This window comes from Hyla sarda, chromosome 3, assembly GCF_029499605.1.
Source record: "Hyla sarda isolate aHylSar1 chromosome 3, aHylSar1.hap1, whole genome shotgun sequence".
In the NCBI taxonomy this organism is placed as follows: Eukaryota; Metazoa; Chordata; class Amphibia; order Anura; family Hylidae; genus Hyla; species Hyla sarda.
The window spans coordinates 426,662,293-426,683,174 of NC_079191.1; the positions used below are offsets into that span (position 1 = coordinate 426,662,293).

Genomic DNA, 20,882 nt, shown 5'->3' on the forward strand with positions numbered 1-20,882 from the left:
ATAGATAGATGTGAGATAGATATGAGATAGATAGATAGATATGAGATAGATAGATATGAGATAGATATGAGATAGATAGATATGAGATAGATATGAGATAGATAGACATGAGATAGATAGATAGATATGAGATAGATAGATATGAGATAGATATGAGATAGATAGATAGATATGAGATAGATAGATATGAGATAGATAGATAGATATGAGATAGATAGATATGATATAGATAGATATGAGATAGATGAGATAGATAGATATGAGATAGATATGAGATAGATATGAGATAGATATAGATATGAGATAGATACATATGAGATAGATACATATGAGATAGATAGATAGATATGAGATAGATAGATATGAGATAGATAGATATGACATAGATATGAGATAGATAGATATGAGATAGATAGATATGAGATAGATACATATGAGATAGATAGATATGAGATAGATAGATATGAGATAGATATGAGATAGATAGATAGATATGAGATAGATAGATAGTTATGAGATAGATATGAGATAGAAAGATATGAGATAGATAGATAGAAAGATATGAGATAGATAGATATGAGATAGATAGATATGAGTTAGATATGAGATAGATAGATATGAGATAGGTAGATAGATATGAGATAGATAATATAGATAGATATGAGATAGATAGATAGATATGAGATAGATAGATAGATAGATATGAGATAGATAGATATGAGATAGATAGATAGTTATGAGATAGATAGATATGAGATAGATAGATATGAGATAGATAGATCTGTGCCTGTATACATGGTGTCAGTAGGCGTACATACAGTGTAATCTGAGCTGTACACATGTGATGTAGCTGTGAGGGGGAGGAGTATCAGCTGACGAGGTGGCCGAGTGGTTAAGGCGATGGACTGCTAATCCATTGTGCTCTGCACGCGTGGGTTCGAATCCCATCCTCGTCGCATCATCTTTTTTCTCTTCTAGTAATTTGACTAAACAATGAAGATAACGCGCTCCTATCTCTCATGGTAATTCATGAACACGTTTGTTGTTATTCCACTTTACTTCCCTTCATGCAGATATAAATCTCCACACAAACAGGACGAGCATTGATATCCCAGAACCCTCCAGTATCCTGACCCAATGGGAGCCGAGTGTACAGAAACTGGATGGGAAAATAATACCTGTAATGGAGCGGGTGGAAGGTCTATGAACAGCAGCCAGACCAGTCCAGCACAACTACCAAAATCACTTCAGATCACTGCGGATTAGGGACACCCCTGGGTCCCAGAGTGGGTGAAGAACAAGAATACAGATGGATTTCCAGCTTCAAATTTCTTAAAATCTTCAAATTTATTGAACATCTTGGAAAAAAAACACATCACTGGTAAAGCCGACGGGTTTTGGCCAGCGGACTGTTCTTCATCATGACTGTCAACAGATGTCTCCATGTGAAAGCCACCATCCCTCTCAGACTTCTACCAATACGCACCTGAGAAGAGGGCCATCGTGTAGCCGGGAGAATGACGGTCGTCTCTTGGCCATCCCAGGCCTGGCATTATGGTAACGTCAGACGTAGCGCATCCGCAGCGCATATGAAAATCTGACATGCTACTGACCGCCCCTAGAGTCACCATCCTTCTTTGCCCGTGTGTTCCGGTTTGTCTGCTCATAGCTGCCGTACGCCACTACAAGCAGACACAGACTGAGCTGCAAGTCGCGCGTGCCGTGCGCAGTGTACTCAGACCTTGCGGCTGCTCGGCCTAGCAGAGAAGGTGTCTGCGATGTCTGAATGCACTGCGCATGCACGGGAGATCGCGATTCGCAGCTCAGTCTGTGTCTGATCGTAGCGGCATATTGCTACTATGAGCAGACAAACCAGGACACACGGGCAGGACTGGTGCATAGGATTTTTACCACTGTAGGCAAAAGCTACTTTTACCACCACCCTTGACTCCTCCCATTGACACGCCCCCCTTTACTACTGGGGTGAAACACTGAATTTTACGGACTATATAACACCAATCAGGCTCAGAAAAGACTTAAATTTGTGAATTTTACTAGATCATATAAATAAAAAAAAATAGAAAAGAATTGACATTGGGGTACACAAAAAATTGGCAGAAATTGCCAACAATATAGAAAGGGGAAAAGTAAAGGGTACAGGTGAACCCTAAAACTAGAATCCCTAATACATAGACCGACTCCTATTCCTAAGTGTGGAGAGGGGGAAATGTAACAAAAAATGGTGGCCAACCTCTTTACTCTCTAGGCAAGAGAGGTTGGCCACCATTTTTTGTTACATTGTATATATTTACCCTTTAATCTGACAGTGCCCATTTAATTATTCTTCTTTCTTTTTTGGATGTATATCAATAGTTTACATGTTTTTTTTTTTTTTTTGCTTTTTTGCTTATCGAATATAAGCCGAAGCCCCTAATTTTACCCCAAAAACCCAGGAAAATGTATTGACTCGACTATAAGCCTAGGGTGGGAAATACATCATCCCCCCATGTCATCATCCAGACCCCCCGTCATCATCCAGACCCCCCCTTCATCATCACCACCTGTCAATCCTGTCATCAGTGGTCTTCAACCTGCGGACCTCCAGATGTTGCCAAACTACAACTCCCAGCATGCCCGGACAGCCATCGGCATGCTGGGAGTTGTAGTTTTGAAACCTCTGGAGGTCCGCAGGTTGAAGACAACTGCAGCCTTTGTCATCACCCCCCCCCCCCCCCCCTTCATCATCACCGCCTGTCAATTCCTTCATCAGTGGTCTTCAACCTGCGGACCTCAAGATGTTGCAAAACTACAACTCCCAGCATGCCCGGTTTAAAACTCGGCTTATACTTGAGTATATACGGTATTTATTGCTCACACGTGGACAGTACGAGACCGCAGCCTGAAGATTAGAGAGTCTCCTGTCTCCTGTTGGCTGAGACATCTCCAGCTCAAAGCAGATTGTTCTTGGGTAATTCCAGTAGATTGTCCCTGATAAGACGGTCACTCCCAAAAGGTTTTAACAACAGAATAAGGAAATAATTTGTATGTACAGTCACCTCCCAGGTCATTGTCTACAGACGTCCGAGCTCATCAGATTTTAATAAAAAGCTTTTTGCCAACCAGAATAATCACTGACCAAGGAGGCGCCAGGGAAATCTGATATTTCTTCCACTATACAACTGTAACATAGAAGGGGAACTCACTGGACTAGACTCAAAAGAAGGATAGAGAGATAAATATGAAATAGATGGATAGATAGATATGAGCTAGATAGATAGATAGATATGAGACAGATAGATAGATATGGGATACATAGATAAGAGATAGATAGATAGATAGATAGATAGATAGATAGATATGAGATAGATAGATATGAGATAGATAGATATGAGATAGATAGATAGATAGATAGATAGATAGATAGATAGATAGATAGATATGAGATACATAGATAAGAGATAGATAGATATGAGATAGATAGATATGAGATAGCTAGATAGATATATATGAGACAGATAGATATGAGATACATAGATAAGAGATAGATAGATATGAGATAGATAGATATGAGACAGATAGATAGATAGATATGAGACAGATAGATAGATATGAGATAGATAGATAGATAGATATGAGATAGATAGATATGAGACAGATAGATAGATAGATATGAGATAGATAGATATGAGATAGATAGATATGAGACAGATAGATAGATATGAGATAGATAGATATGAGATAGATAGATAGATATGAGATAGATAGATAGATATGAGATAGATAGATATGAGATAGATAAATATATATGAGATAGATAGATATGAGATAGATAGATATGAGATAGATAGATATGAGACAGATAGATAGATATGAGATAGATAGATATGAGATAGATAGATAGATATGAGATAGATAGATAGATATGAGATAGATAGATATGAGATAGATAAATATATATGAGATAGATAGATATGAGATAGATTTGAGATAGATAGATATAAGATAGATAGATAGATATGAGATAGATAGATATGAGATCGATAGATATGAGATAGATAGATATGAGACACATAGATAGATAGATAGATAGATAGGTGAAATAGAAGGCAGCACATCACTGTTGCAGTCAAAACAAATAGATTTATTCCATAGCGTGCAGAGGACTACGTTTCACCGGTCTCACACCGGCTTTATCAAGTGAGGAATAGTGACAAACAGAAGGTATATATGGACCACCTTGGGTCCGCCCACAGGGTCATGTGATCAATTACAAAAGCATTTGCATACAGTCATGTGATACAGTCATGTGATACATATACAAAACAGAAATACATATCACAACACAATAGGGCGTAGAAATGATACCCCTGAATCAATTGGCCAGTGTAACAAAGTAAATATATATAGAAAAAACAACATATGTAAACATGGAAATGTGCATAGGCAATAGCGATCTGTTACATATTGCTTCAAATTCAGATCGCCATTGATTCTTGTAGTGCAAATTCATTGGTGGTGTCAGTGGTGCTTGTGATTACCTCACGGGGATGCGCCATGATGTCCGTAGCGGGCTATGTGATCCGTTCTCCTGGAGAGCAAGAGGCTCATAATACGGTCGCATTTCCGGGTTGCGAGCAGGTTCCTGTGTATTGGATGCGCAGCCGCCGCGTCCATGGTAACCGCTTACCCGGATGTTCCTTCTAGTGCGCATGCTCCACGAAGGTACGGAAGGGCAAAACTAGTAACTCCGTATCCATGCGATGTGCGCCTGCGTGTTGTGGTAGTATCCATGGTAACCAGTGTCTCTGACCGCCATTACAGTGCAGGAAGTCGCCACATAAACAGGGCAAGTATATAAAAGTTCAGGATCATTTCACAGTATCTCGGACAGGTGGATAGGAGTGTGCATAGAGTATCACTCAGGGAGTGGTTGTAGGGATAGTTAGCTACCATGTGGTTGCCCCTAGCAACCAGTGGAAAATGAAAAAAAGAGAAAGAAAGAGATGTTCCAACCGGGGGTAATGGACCTGCATAGTTGTTTCGGTGTGTCTGGACCGACCACAAATTCCCAAATTCGCTCAATAAAGAATGCTCGGTGTGTCTGGACCGATTCCACAATACTGAGTCGGTGTGCGTGTACCGATCCATCAGGGATGATCTGGAGAGAGATAAATAAAGTCATTAGGAATGTCCCATAATCTCTGGCAAACAAACCACATTCACTACAGGGAAAGCGTATCACTCACCTCTGCGTATCGGGTAATTACGGGAAGTAGGGCAAAGTACGGTCCATGGACATGGACCAATCTGCCGCTGGACATGTGGTTTCTTAGAATACCTCCAAGTTTACCACATGTCCTAGTTCCCATACCCACGCAGTAGCCAGGTGGTGACGCCTAGATCCCCCATTCAGCGGTACATTCGTCACAGAGTATAATGGGGTAATGGGGAGAAGCAGGAATTACCCTGCAAGGAGCATAGATATGCACAGAGGTATATATATATATATATATATATATATATATATATATATAAAAGCCAAAAAATGCAGGATACGGAGGTCCCAAAAAAAGGGATAGAAGATGACAAAGGTAAGTGACATCATGGCCATTCCCCACTCGGTAATTTATCTAAAAGGTAAAAAATAAAAATTAGTATAAAAAGCAAAATTAATTATCACTATTCACCTACATAGGGAGAGAGTCAAAACACATATGGGGCTATACACAATGGACGCCAACCTCTATTACTACCGTCTAAGCATTTTAGGTAATACTGTAAATTCTACATTTAAGCCATTGGGTTTTAAACTATTGAGATCAAAAATCCACCTCAGTTCTCTGGTTTGTAAAATAGTGATCCTGTCACCACCTCGTTTAAGAGGGGGGACATGATCGATGATCATGCACTTTAATTCTGTTTCTGTATGTCCGGCCTCCACAAAATGCTTGGAGACCGGGAGATCCATACGTTTCTTGCTAATTGAGTAACGATGCTGGTTAAGCCTGGTACGGAAATCATTTTTGGTTTCCCCAATGTATATTAGTTTACATGGGCACCAAAGAACATAAATAATATGGTCACTCTCACATGTAAGATAATACTTAATAGGGTATTCCTTGTGTGTGGTGGGGTGGATGAAAGAGCCACCTTTTTGGAGGTATTTGCAAGTGACGCAGCGTAGACACGGGAAACAACCCTTGGCCTTCACTGTAAAGTATTTTTGTTGTTTATTGGGATTCAGGCCCGTGACGTCCGCTCTAACCAAATGGTCCCTTGGATTGCGAGCTCTGCGGTAAGACATTAATGGTGGAATTTGAAATTCTTTGATGTGTGGGTAGCTATCTTTAACTATGTGCCAGTGTTTCCTAATAGCAGCTGAAATGTTATTAGATGTCTCATTGTATGTAGAGATAAATGGTGTGCGGTTAGTCTGATCTTTTTTATTGGAGAATGGTCTTCCTAGGGCTCTCTCAGATTTAACCCTATTGACATGTCTGGAAATGACTCTCTGCGGATAACCTCTATCACTGAATTGTTTGACCATGAGATTAACTGCTTTATCAAATTTAGTATCTGTATCAGTAATGCGACTCGCCCTGAGTAATTGGCTATAAGGAAGAGAGGTAATCATAGGTCTAGGATGTGCTGACTCATACTTAAGCAATGTATTACAATCTGTTGGTTTGTGGTAGAGATCCGTGGTAAGGGAATTTTTGTCAATGCTCACCCTGGTGTCAAGAAAATTAACTGACTCATTGGAGAATGTAAGTGTAAATTGTAGATCCGGGTCAATGCTATTGAGGTAAGTATGGAAGTCATGTAGTTCTGTGGTTGTTCCTGTCCAGATGATAAAAATGTCATCTATGTATCGCCACCACCCCAGGAGGTTCCTGGAGTGGTGGGACACATAGACACATTCATCCTCAAAGTCCGTCATTACAATATTTGCGTACGTAGGCGCCATATTACTGCCCATCGCGGTTCCACGTAATTGTATATAGTAGGTGTCGTTAAATGAAAAGTAATTGTTCTCTAGAACAAATGCAAGTAATTTAAGAATAAAATTAATTTGTTTCGGAACCATGTTGTTTTTGATTAAGCCCTTTCTGACTGCATCAATACCTCTATTATGTTGAATAGATGTGTATAGAGAAACAATGTCAAATGATGCTATGATGGAATTATCAGGAATGTGGAGTGGTTTGATGACAGACAGAAAGTGCATAGTATCGCGGATGAAAGATCTAGTGTTAGTGGCAAGAGGTCTCAGGACTTTGTCTAGAAAGATAGAAACATGATTGGATAAAGAGCCGCGACCCGATACAATCGGTCTGCCTGGTGGATCAATAAGTTGCTTGTGGATTTTAGGAAGTAAGTATAACATGGGTGTAATCGGAAAGTCCATTTGTAAAAAATTCCTAAGTTTCTGATCAATAATATTGTCCTCTAGTGCCTCATCTAAGATAGAAACAATGGTGCGTTGCATGTCGGCACATGGATCCTGTCTAAGTGTTTTGTATACCCCTGTGTCCTGTAATTGTCTATTAGCCTCCTTGAGATAGCTGCTCCTATCCATGACCACAACTCCACCTCCTTTGTCAGCTGGTTTCACAATGAGGTTGTGGTCATGGATAAGTTGCTGCATGGCAAGAATTTCATCATGTGTGAGGTTAGGGTGTCTGAGTCTATTGCGTTGCTCTCTAATGTGTATAAATTCGCGTTTAACACATTCTGTAAAGGTAGCAATGGCATGTGGTTCAATAGGTGGTATAAAATCACTTTGAGAGGGAAGACCAAATTCGTTAAATTTAAATGTTTGAGAATTCTGGCTGCCACTGACCTGGCCGCCAGAAGGCTCCGCATGTGCATCAAACCATACTTTGAGTTTGAGTCTACGTATGAAACTACGAAAATCAAGTTCAAGTTGAAACCAGTCATTGAATATAAGGGCAAAAGCTTAAACCTTTAGATAAAAGCAGTAATTGTTGATTAGACAGTGTAACAGAAGAGATATTTACCACAGTCTCAGCAGGTGGTGTTTCTATTTCTTCTTTAGTTGTTGAGCAGACCTCTGGTATTGTGTTCGTCCTGTTCTCTGGGATCTTGTTTTTGCGGATTCTGTAGTGCTTTCGGCCGCCTCTTCTACGCCGCCCCCGACGGACGGCGTATTCACTAAAAAATGCCCTGTATGTTATTGGTGATTCCCTGGTTTATGTCCCTCATCTCCGTCTGTGTCCGTCATCCTAGTATGGCGTCTGTTGCTCGAAAACAAGTTATCCCAAGTATAAATGCGACCATTGGTATAATCTTGACAATCACGGAACCATTTGTGTCTCTTGGTTTCCTGTATTTGTGTCTTGTTTTTCCAAAAAGGTTTGCTGTTTCTCCTGTAGCTCCCGCCACTCTTCCTCAGTAAGTAATAATTTCAAGGAAGTCTCCACTTCAGTGATCTTGGTCTTAAGTGCTGTAGCGTCACGTTGAAGGAATTCAATATTAAGCAATATTAGGTCTAATGCATATTTGTTGGAGATGGCCTCATAGCAGGCACGATAGTCCAAGTCATTAGAGAATGCATTTGCTCTTGGTTGAGCTCTCATGCCTCTCGGAATTTTACGGGTTCTGTAGTACTCACTCAGTGTGGATAGATGAAGTTCAATGGCAAGTAGTTTCTTGGTCTCTGTTTCATAGGTTCTCCTTAAGTCAATTTTAGAAGGATTATGTAGAAAGGTAGAAAGGTTGTTTTTTTTATATATATTTACTTTGTTACACTGGCCAATTGATTCAGGGGTATCATTTCTACGCCCTATTGTGTTGTGATATGTATTTCTGTTTTGTATATGTATCACATGACTGTATCACATGACTGTATGCAAATGCTTTTGTAATTGATCACATGACCCTGTGGGCGGACCCAAGGTGGTCCATATATACCTTCTGTTTGTCACTATTCCTCACTTGATAAAGCCGGTGTGAGACCGGTGAAACGTAGTCCTCTGCACGCTATGGAATAAATCTATTTGTTTTGACTGCAACAGTGATGTGCTGCCTTCTATTTCACCTATTTGGATTGAGGAAACGGTGGACCCAGGCTCCAATTATGCGAGCACCCCATACTGACTATCACCTGATGCTACTTGATGTGCTGCTTCTATTTGGATTTTTTTTAGATAGATAGATAGATAGATATGAGATAGATAGATAGATATGAGATAGATAGATAGATATGAGACAGATAGATAGATAGATAGATAGATAGATATGAGATAGATAGATAGATAGATATGAGATAGATAAATAGATATGAGATAGAGAAATAGATATGAGATAGATAGATATGAGACAGATAGATAGATATAAGATAGATAGATATGAGATAGATAGATAGATATGAGATAGATAGATATGAGATAGATAGATATGAGATAGATAGATATGAGACAGATAGATAGATAGATATGAGATAGATAGATAGATGGATAGATATGAGATAGATAGATAGATGGATAGATATGAGATAGATAGATAGATATGAGATAGATAAGAGATAGATAGATATGAGACAGGTAGATAGATATGAGATAGATATATAAATAGATATGAGATAGATAGATATGAGACAGATAGATAGATAGATATGAGATAGATAGATATGAGACAGATAGATAGAGATAGATATGAGACAGATAGATAGATATGAGATAGATATGAGATAGATAGATTTGAGATAGATATGAGATAGATTTGAGATAGATAGATATGAGATAGATAGATATGAGATAGATAAATAGATATGAGATAGATAGATAGATAGATATGAGATAAATAGATAGCTATGAGATAGATAAATAAATGATAGATAGATATGAGATAGATGGATATGAGATAGATAGATAAATAGATAGATATGAGATAGATATTAGATAAATAGGAGATAAATATCATGAAAACACAAAGCATTGTGAGAGAAGCCTCTCTGAGCTGTAGCATCTGGGTATATGAAGAGCAGTGACTGATGCTGTAGATTTCGTTACTATTTATGTTGTCTCTTATGTCACTGGTGAATTATCCGCAGACATGAATTATCTGCGATGACATAAGAATCTGACATTATACTTTGTAGTTAGGATACAGTGTAAACCAGATGTGAGGGTTGTGTTACTGCTCTGCAATGCTATGAACGATCCGCACGATCATACTGTATGTCTGGATATAGATAGCAGCAGGGGGTATAGATGTGGTATGGATCTACAATGATGTCTATTGGAATTCTGTATAAAGAAAAACGCATAAGTAATACCTGGTTGTAGAGTATTGAAGGTATAATACAAGAGATGTTCTAGGCAAGTGGTCTCAAACTGTGGTCCTCCAGATGTTGCAAAACTTCAACTCCCAGCATGACCAGACAGCCATCGCCTGTCTGGGAATGCTGGGAGTTGAAGTTTTGCAAAAGGGAAGCCTTGATTTACCTTTCATGATCAGTGTGGATCCTCTGGAGAAGGCAGACAGGTGTTTGGCTGTCCGGACATGCTGGGAGTTGAAGTTTTGCAACATCTGGTGGGACACAGTTTGAGATTGCTGGTTTAGATACATAGGTGTGGCCTTTTTTTTTTTGGTGGTACTACAGGCTGAGATGAAGCCATAAAGGTTTCCCTTATTCTATAGATTCAGCAGGGTATGGATGATGGCTCATGTCCCCTACATCAGGGCTTATAAAGCTTTTCCTTCACTAGTCAAACCATGCTTGCAACTGGGCTGCCTATGACTAAGCTCTCGCAGATAGTGAAACACGTCAGGCTTTCAGCCTACAAGATGTTTCTTATGCCGTTGGCTGTCCGGGCATGCTGGGAGTTGAAGGTTTGCAACATCTGGAGGGCCACAGTGTGAGACCACTGATCTAGGCTATGTCACAACTGATGACCTTATGATATCTTCTGATGTCCTCTAACATAGAGTCAACGTACTATATAGCTAGCCATATACTATAGATATCAGATGGGCAGTGTCATGAAAGGGGGGCAGGGAGTAGTGAGCCCTAACTGTCCCTACAACCGCTGTCCCTTCCTACTGCCCATCAGCCCTAAACGACAAATTGACAACCATGAGGACGGACCCTATAATGTGCTAAAGTGTGTGGGCGTTACAGTCAAACAAAACAAAACAAACTGCACATGTCGGGAACATGTTGGGAATATTACAAAACAACAAACAGATATACCAGGCAGGATATAGAATACTAACAAACAGTTCAAGAACCAGGATCAAAAAATTATAATAATATAAACAAGACTAGATAAGGGGGATAAGTTACAGCATACAAAACCAGGAGATACAGGGGATGAACAGGTTAACTGAAGGTCAGAACACTAAATGGGTCAGGAAATCAAGAGCACTGTTCACACTGGACTCCGAACAAGAAACACATTTGACACCCCATTCCAAACATGAAGGGACATCAATACCAAAGCCTAATAGGCTCCTAGCCAGTGGGCACACTCCACTGAGTGATCAGGATACTGACCTAGGAGGAAACAAAAAATCCTAAATACAAGCAAGCACAAGTACAGGCACAAGACTCACTCACTCCTAGATAAACAGATTAGCACAAGGCTCAGAACAGGATTCTATCCTAGGAGATCCAGGATCAAACAAGGTCAAAACAGGACTGGCCAAACACACAGTGTGAATACAGACTCAGGAAACACAAAGCAAATGCAGAACGAACAATACAAGGATACAAAAACAAAACAAAGGTACTAAAACAAACCAAGCTACAATCTAGATATCAAACAGGACAGATGAACATGGTTCAAACTCAGCATATGTGCTCAGACAGACATAGTGAACATAATGCAAACATGGTCAGAGTACAGGTGTAATTACCAGCCCAGAGCAGCACCTGAAGATGGCTTATATATCTTCCCAGATCTGAAGGGTTGGAAGGTTAACTCTTCCCGAACCAGGAAGAATTAACACAGGAACTGTTCAGTCATAAACATAATGTCTGAACAGGACCCAAAGCAGACAAAAGGACCAATTTAGACATTTTTATGTTGAATTTCTGTAAAGTCTTTTGTGACATCACCAACCAAAGGCACATACTTGTGGAAAGGTCAGTCTGCTATGTTTGAGGAAGTCATTGGTTTCAGGGGGAGCACAAGTAGGGTCCAAAGTCCCTGTACCCCATAAGAAGATATCAGTTTTGTAAATAGAACACGGAGAGCGGAAACCCCTAATATAGTCTTTGCCTTTGACCCATGAGTCTCAGGCTGGCCTACTGATTTGTTTTTTCTACCAGACCGGGTCACATTAATGGGCCAATTATTTGCGATGGATCATTTTAACCAATGGTGTTGTTCTCTAGAAGGACAAAATCAACAAGCCAACCATGCAACTGCAGAAGTCCTTCAAAAATGGCCATCTCTGGAGAAGAGAACTGAGCGAAGGGCCGTCTGGTGTAAGCATGGAACCCAATATTTCAGGTGGACGGACATATAAAACAATTACGGTAGCAGGAACATTAATTTTTAATGCCATTAATTACTAGAAAACTTTGTTCTTTATGATGTAGTTTGGTGATATTGCTCATTAAGAGCATTAACTTTTTTATGTATTTTTTTTTTATATTATTGATTATTTTTCCTGACACCAGGGACTGTTTTCTCATGCCATTTCTACAGTATTTGTTTCTATTTGAGGTTATTATGAGGGGTAAATTGTGTAAAAAGTAAGCCCCAAAAAGTATTTTGATTTAGTATTTTTGTATTTATAATTTGATTTACAAATACTCACTAAAATAACATGTTGGAATAGGTTTCCTATTTTGTTTTAGTCAATTTGATGTATAGTGGGTGGATTTTCTGGACTTTATTGAACACTTTATGGCACATTCTAGGCTTATATCATGCCAAAATTCTGTCTCTTGACAGGTAAGACATATTTATGCTCAGAGCTGTAGACACCTGAAAGAAAACTGTAACTTTTATGGAGCTTATAATGGTTGTCAAACTTAAAAAAAATCCCTAATAAAATGTATTTCTCAGCCAAGTGTCAAGAAGGTGGGGCCAAGCTGCTCAAGTGCCACAGCTTGGCATTCCTCCCTGCTTGCCTTTATTGACATACAAAATCCTATATATAATTCAGATGGGCCGGGAGGTGAGGGCGATCAAGAAGGCATGGTAGACTGTGGCACTGGAGTAATTTGGGCCCTCCTCTTTGACACATCCAATACCTGGGCTGGTAGGGCTCTGATCACTGACATTTGATGGCATATTAGAAATATGGTTTCATTAAGAGAGTGGTCCAAAATGTTAAAGGGGAACTCCACTGGCCAGCGTTCGGAACATTTAGTTCCGAACGCTGTGTGTGCGCTGCGGGGGTCAGCCACGCCCCCTTGTGATGTCACGGGGAGTCCTAGGGGAAAAAAAATAATTCCCTCTGTGAGGAATCTAAAGTTTAGGTGTCATTGGACCTTCCAACAGGACAATGATCCAAAGCCCACCAAGGCTTGGTTTCTGGAGATCCTGGAGTGGCCATCATAGTTGCTTGACTTGAACTCCTTTGACTTGAATCTTTAGTGGGATTTGAAAATGGGGGTTACAGCTGACTAACCCAAGAACATCAGAGAGTGAGAAAACAAGCGCTCCATAGGGTAAAACCAATTGTCACGATGCCGGCTGGCAGGTAGTGGATCCTCTGTGTCAGAGAGGGATGGCGAGGACCGCGCTAGTGGACCGGTTCTAAGCCACTACTGGTTTTCACCAGAGCCCGCCGCAAAGCGGGATGGTCTTGCTGCGGCGGTAGTGACCAGGTCGTATCCACTAGCAACGGGTCACCTCTCTGACTGCTGAAGATAGGCGAGGTACAAGGGAGTAGGCAGAAGCAAAGTCGGACGTAGCAGAAGGTCGGGGGCAGGCGGCAAGGTTCGTAGTCAGGGGAGATAGCAGAAGTTCTGGTACACAGGCTTTAAACACACAAAACGCTTTCACTAGGCACAAGGGCAACAAGATCCGGCAAGGAAGTGCATGGGAGGAGGTTAGATATAGTCAGGGACCAGGTGGAAGCCAATTAAGCTAATTGGGCCAGGCACCAATCATTGGTGCACTGGCCCTTTAAGTCTCAGGGAGCTGGCGCGCGCGCGCCCTAGAGAGCGGAGCCGCGCGCGCCAGCACATGACAGCAGGGGACGGGAACGGGTAAGTGACCTGGGATGCGATTCGCGAGCGGGCGCGTCCCGCTGTGCGAATCGCATCCCCAACGGCCATGACAGAGCAGCGCTCCCGGTCAGCTGCAGGTGGAAAGACGCCGTGAGCGCTCCGGGGAGGAGCGGGGGCCCGGAGCGCTAGGCGTAACAGTACCCCCCCCCTTAGGTCTCCCCTTCTCTTTGTCCGGTAACTGCCTCCCCTGGGATGAGGACACCGGGAAAGGATGGAGGGATTCCTCAACGGCAGGCAGAACAGCAGGAGTAGGAATGGGGAGAGAGGGCAGAGGGCGAGACCTGGCACGGGGCAGTGTGACACCAGGACTAGGGCCATGAGGGGACACAGAGGCTTGCCTGATGGGACTGGGAGGGGGGGAGAGGCATTTCCTGTGGCAGGCAGAGTCCTTAATGACCTTAAGGGGACCGGATACAGGAGGAACCACAGGATCACGGCAGGGAGTACTGGGAACCGGTTGAAGGCAGTCCTTGGAACAAGAGGGACCCCAACTCTTGATCTCCCCAGTGGACCAATCCAGGGTTGGGGAATGGTGTTGAAGCCAGGGTAGTCCAAGGAGAACTTCAGAAGTGCAATTAGGAAGGACAAAAAATACAATTTCCTCGTGATGAGGTCCGATGCACATTAGGAGGGGTTCCGTGCGGTAACGCACGGTGCAATCCAACCTGGCTCCGTTGACCGCGGAAATGTGGAGTGGCTTGGCAAGACGGGTCACCGGAATGCGGAATTTATTCACTAAGGACTCCCGAATAAAATTCCCAGAAGCTCCAGAGTCCAGGCAGGCCACGGCTGAGAGGGGAGAGCTGACTGAAGTAGAAATCCGAACAGGCACCGTGAGACGTGGAGAAGCCGACTTAGCATCAAGAGACGCCACACCCACGAGAGCTGGGTGCGAGCGTGCGTTTCCCAGACGTGGAGGACGGATTGGGCAATCCACCAAAAAATGTTCAGTACTGGCACAGTACAGACAAAGATTCTCTTCCTTACGGCGATTCCTCTCTTCCAGGGTCAGGCGAGACCAATCCACTTGCATGGCCTCCTCGGCGGGAGGCCTAGGCGCAGATTGCAGTGGAGACTGTGGGAGAGGTGTCCAGAGATCTAAGTCTTTTTCCTGGCGGAGTTCTTGATGCCTCTCAGAAAAACGCATGTCAATGCGAGTGGCTAGATGAATGAGTTCATGCAGGTTAGCAGGAGTCTCTCGTGCGGCCAGAACATCTTTAATGTTGCTGGATAGGCCTTTTTTAAAGGTCGCGCAGAGAGCCTCATTATTCCAGGATAGTTCAGAAGCAAGAGTACGGAATTGTATGGCGTACTCGCCAACGGAAGAATTACCCTGGACCAGGTTCAGCAGGGCAGTCTCAGCAGAAGAGGCTCGGGCAGGTTCCTCAAAGACACTTCGAATTTCCGAGAAGAAGGAGTGTACAGAGGCAGTGACGGGGTCATTGCGGTCCCAGAGCGGTGTGGCCCATGACAGAGCTTTTCCAGACAGAAGGCTGACTACGAAAGCCACCTTAGACCTTTCAGTAGGAAACTGGTCCGACATCATCTCCAAGTGCAGAGAACATTGCGAAAGGAAGCCACGGCAAAACTTAGAGTCCCCATTAAATTTGTCCGGCAAGGACAGGCGGAGGCTAGGAGTGGCCACTCGCTGCGGAAGGGGTGCAGGAGCTGGCGGAGGAGATGATTGCTGCTGAAGTTGCGACACAATGGTGAATACTTCCGACAGCTGGTGGGTTAGATGGGCGATCTGTCGGGATTGCTGGGCGACCACCGTGGTGATATCAGAGATGTAAGGCAGAGGGACGTCAGCGGGATCCATGGCCGGATCTACTGTCACGATGCCGGCTGGCAGGTAGTGGATCCTCTGTGTCAGAGAGGGATGGCGAGGACCGCGCTAGTGGACCGGTTCTAAGCCACTACTGGTTTTCACCAGAGCCCGCCGCAAAGCGGGATGGTCTTGCTGCGGCGGTAGTGACCAGGTCGTATCCACTAGCAACGGGTCACCTCTCTGACTGCTGAAGATAGGCGAGGTACAAGGGAGTAGGCAGAAGCAAAGTCGGACGTAGCAGAAGGTCGGGGGCAGGCGGCAAGGTTCGTAGTCAGGGGAGATAGCAGAAGTTCTGGTACACAGGCTTTAAACACACAAAACGCTTTCACTAGGCACAAGGGCAACAAGATCCGGCAAGGAAGTGCATGGGAGGAGGTTAGATATAGTCAGGGACCAGGTGGAAGCCAATTAAGCTAATTGGGCCAGGCACCAATCATTGGTGCACTGGCCCTTTAAGTCTCAGGGAGCTGGCGCGCGCGCGCCCTAGAGAGCGGAGCCGCGCGCGCCAGCACATGACAGCAGGGGACGGGAACGGGTAAGTGACCTGGGATGCGATTCGCGAGCGGGCGCGTCCCGCTGTGCGAATCGCATCCCCAACGGCCATGACAGAGCAGCGCTCCCGGTCAGCGGGACTGACCGGGGAGCTGCAGGTGGAAAGACGCCGTGAGCGCTCCGGGGAGGAGCGGGGGCCCGGAGCGCTAGGCGTAACACCAATTGCTTGAGGAGGGGACATCACACCAGTCCTACTCCTGGTTATGGTGTGGGATGGCATAATTTCATTTCAGGTACAACAGCAGCTTGACGTTACATTGATTTATTCATGGATCCAGTTGTACGGCCATTTCTCTGAAGTGCCTGTGGAGCTGCCAGGCTAGATATTGCTTGTGCTACTGTGAGCAGCCTGTGTGGACCACAGCGTCCTGCAGCGTCCCTGGACTTGTCTCACATACTAAAATAACATGTCTATTGATCCTGTGGTTTCCATAAATTGATGTGTTGTAATGTTGAGGAGAATATATTTGCTTTGTTGTGTCTACTGTACAGAAGCAGAACCTATATATGTATGAGTTGTGCCATGTGTACTGTATCTGTCAACAAGAAAATTACGAGTTTTCTAAATTCCCAAAATAACTAATCCCTGGTGCCTGTTATCGAAAGCATTTGAGTTATGTCGAAACCTTGTGTGTGCACACAGGCGGTGGCTGACAGTAACGGATGTCAAAATGAGGAGCATAAAATTAACAAAAGTTTGTAGAGAACATCAGGATCAGACTGGCTTACCAAGGTACCGGATGGTCCTTCGGTGGGCAGGGGCACAGAAACAACAATGGACCCAATAATGGACCAATAATGGTTCCAAATATAGACAACTCCATTTGGAGCTGACTCTGAAGCCAATAACAAGGCACTATAGTGATCCTAGTGTTTGTTGTGCTATACCATGCTAAAACTATAGACATAAATAGACCGAACATAGTCTAGTATTTGGTCTGCATCACAGGACTATTAGTTTTATCGATAGCATAGTAATTATTAATAGTGTGGTCTACCACACTATCCAATCCCACAAATAAAAGCAGACTTTGGTTTAGAAGAAGACCAAACATAGTCACAAATAGACTGTCATTTGGTCTGTTGATTTCTAAATGGACCGTTTTTGCTGGTGTCCCCCATGTATACACTAAATACTGTATATAGCAGTTGTGAACCCAACCTTAGAAACAAAGCCAGAACATGGTGAAGAACTCAAAATAAAGGTGATAGATTAAAAATCAAATGAACACATGGTGATGGATGAAACATGGTAATTGACTCAAGACCAAAGATGTGAACCCAGTCTCAATCCGTCACCTTGTTTTAGTTTGGACTTATCTACCATGCTTTGCTTTTGATGCTGAGTTCTTCATTGAGTTTTGGTTTTTATTCCATCACCAAGCTTTGGTTTTGGTTCTGAGTCAATCACCAGGTTTCATGCACGTCCATGTTTTCATTTCATCCTAAATCCATCACCTTGGTTTTGAGTTCTTCACCATGTTCTGGTTTTGGTCTTGAGTCTGTTGCCATCTTTTTCATTATACTTCTATAGACCATCTCTATATTTTGTTTTGCTCCATTACCATGTTTTGGTTTCAGTCTCGAGTCCATCATGAGGTTTTAGACCATAATTTATCGGTATGTTTACTTTTGATCTTGGGTCCTTCACTACTGTCTTGAGCCCATCACCGTGAGTGTATCACTGTTGAGATTTTGCTCCTGAGGCTATTACCATGTTTTGCTTTTAGTCTCTAGTCCTGAATTTATCTGTATGTTTTCTTTTGGTCTTGAGTAGTATAGTTATTGTCTTAAGTCCCCAACTATATTCTGGTTTTGGTCCTGAGTCCATTACCACGTTATGGCTCCCATTCTGAGCTAGGACCATCACCATGTTTTGGTCTTGAGCCCATCACTATGTTCTGGTTTTGGTCCTGAGTCCATTACCATGTTATGGTTCCCTTGAGTCCATCACTATGGTCTTGAGTCCGTCACTATGTTCGGATTTTGGTCCTGTGTCTATTACCACATAATGGTTCCCATTCTGAGCTGGGGCCATCACCATGTTTTGGTCTCGAGTCCATCACTATGTTCTGGTTTTGGTCCTGTTATGGTGCCCATTCTGGTACCTACTGATTTTGCTCCTGAGGCCATTAGCATGTTTTGGTTTTGAGTTCATCATGTTCTAGTTTTAGTTCTGTGGCCATCACCATGTTTAGCTTCAAGAACATCTGAACAGTCTTTATTTGGCTGGTGTATGATAAACTTCAGGTTACGGACAATCAGAGGGAATCACCAGTTTGGCAGATTGTTACCTATCGGCCATTTAGAGAAAAAAATGTAATGGATGGATGAAGGATAGACGGGGAAAACGTATAAGGTGCCCATTTAAGACAACAGTGATGTCTATGGCCATCTCTACTGAGACAGGGCAAATGTTATAGAGACCAGAAAGTCAATGGTTATTGTACTTTTTTATTTTTTTTATTGTGCTCTTTACCGAATAAGATGTATATTTGACTATGGTCATCCATTAGCAATGTACAGTACTTCCAGCTATTAAAGTCAGTGTGAATTTCATATCTATGTATATAAAGTGAAGAAAGTGGCTGTCCGGCCAGAGGATTCGTGCAGTAAAACTTCAGTTTATTCCAATAACATATACAAACACAGGTGCATATACAGTATAGTGCTGTTCATCTATCCTGTTACATTGTATGTTCCGATATAGAAGGTTTTGATGCATTTATCTTATTTTATTTATATTATTTGGACATATAATGTGACATGCGATTTTTCCTTCCTCTTTTTCCCTTCTCTTTATAGTATATATTTTTAATTTGTGGTTTTCTACATTTTTTTGTATTGTATATGTTTTACTATTATTATTAAGTTTTTCTGTACCTAGTGTGAACACGGTCTATATTTTCTATTTTAGCAGATGTGTCTTACATGACAGATATGTATTGCTGCGTGTTCCCACTTGTGGTCAGACAATATGAAGTCGTTGATCTGCTGGGAGCCAGTGTAGGGAGGGTTAATTACCTGGCTGAAATCAGGTTTTCTCATTGAGGTCTGGTCTTCCCTCCCTATATAAGGGACCCTTGTGTTTGACTATAACTAGTATGAGTAAGGACTCTATGTAGGCTGAAACATGTCACGTTTCCTGTCCGCACCTGTGTTGGCATATGTTTTTGGAGTAAACTAGTTTTACTGCACGAATCCTCCGGCCGGACATCCACTTTCTTCTGTTTGCAATCCCCGGTGAGGTCCGCACCTGTCCGCGCTGGAGCTGGATGCACTTTCTTTGTTGGATTTGATACAGACTTGTCTCGTGCTCCCCACATCTCCCACTAGGATATAACTTTTCATCTTCAAAAATAAATGGATGTCTTAAATCTGTGGGGGATAATGCAGCCCGGCAGAACGTATGCTTTCTATATTTAAAGGGGTACTCCGGCCCCAAGACATTTTATCGCCTATCCAAAGGACGTCACGCCCCGCCCCCTCAATCCAAGTCTATGTTCCAGCAATGTGGAACATGGTCTGATACCACGAGATCTGAGACATAGAAAATTCCCAACGACTATTTATTGTGAAAAGTTTAAACAAGAATGGGAACTTCTAATGACTGAAACTTCTCTAAAGTTTATTAAACTCCTTGGCCCACATTTATCATTGTAGGTGTAAGTGAAGCGTTTTTTTTACACCTTTTTTTGTGTGTGCTGGTGATGTGTAGGAGAACCAAATTTATTAAGTGGTCAAAGAGCAAGTGATACATTTTGTCCTTTGCCCCTTTTTTTGCTCCTTTTCACAAAAAGGCGCAGTCGATAAAACCCTTCTATATCATGTGTATTGCCAAAATCATTGGATTGCAACTCAAAATCAGCAAAAATGTGTAAAAAAAATAAATAAAAAAGGCCAAAAAAACCCTGCTTGCCCCTTTTTTTGCCCCTTTTTAGACACAAAAAAGCAGTCTAAAGACAATGATAAATGTGGGTCATTATGTTTTATGAGGAAAATATATTGAAAATGATTAGTGAGAAGATCAGTCTTCTCCAAACCAAAGCCGCGCAGTATGAACAACACCCTTTGTTTGCACAACTGGATAACAAAATAACGTACAATGGGGGAGACTTATCAAAACTTGTGTAAAGGAAAAGTTGCCCAGTTGCCCATAGCAACCAATCAGATAACTTCTTTCATTTTTCACAGGACTTTTCAAAAATGAAAGAAGCGATCTGATTGGTTGCTATGGGCAACTGGTCAACTTTTCCTCTGCACAGAGGTTGATGAATCTCCCCCAAT

General features: G+C 42.4%; 1 non-coding gene across 1 annotated transcript; it reads left to right on the forward strand.

Annotated features, from left to right (window-relative positions):
* The first annotated feature begins 874 nt into the window (after positions 1 to 874).
* On the forward strand, positions 875 to 956 carry TRNAS-GCU (transfer RNA serine (anticodon GCU)). Its single transcript has one exon. It is a non-coding gene; the product is annotated as a tRNA-Ser (tRNA).
* The last annotated feature ends 19,926 nt before the right edge of the window (positions 957 to 20,882 follow it).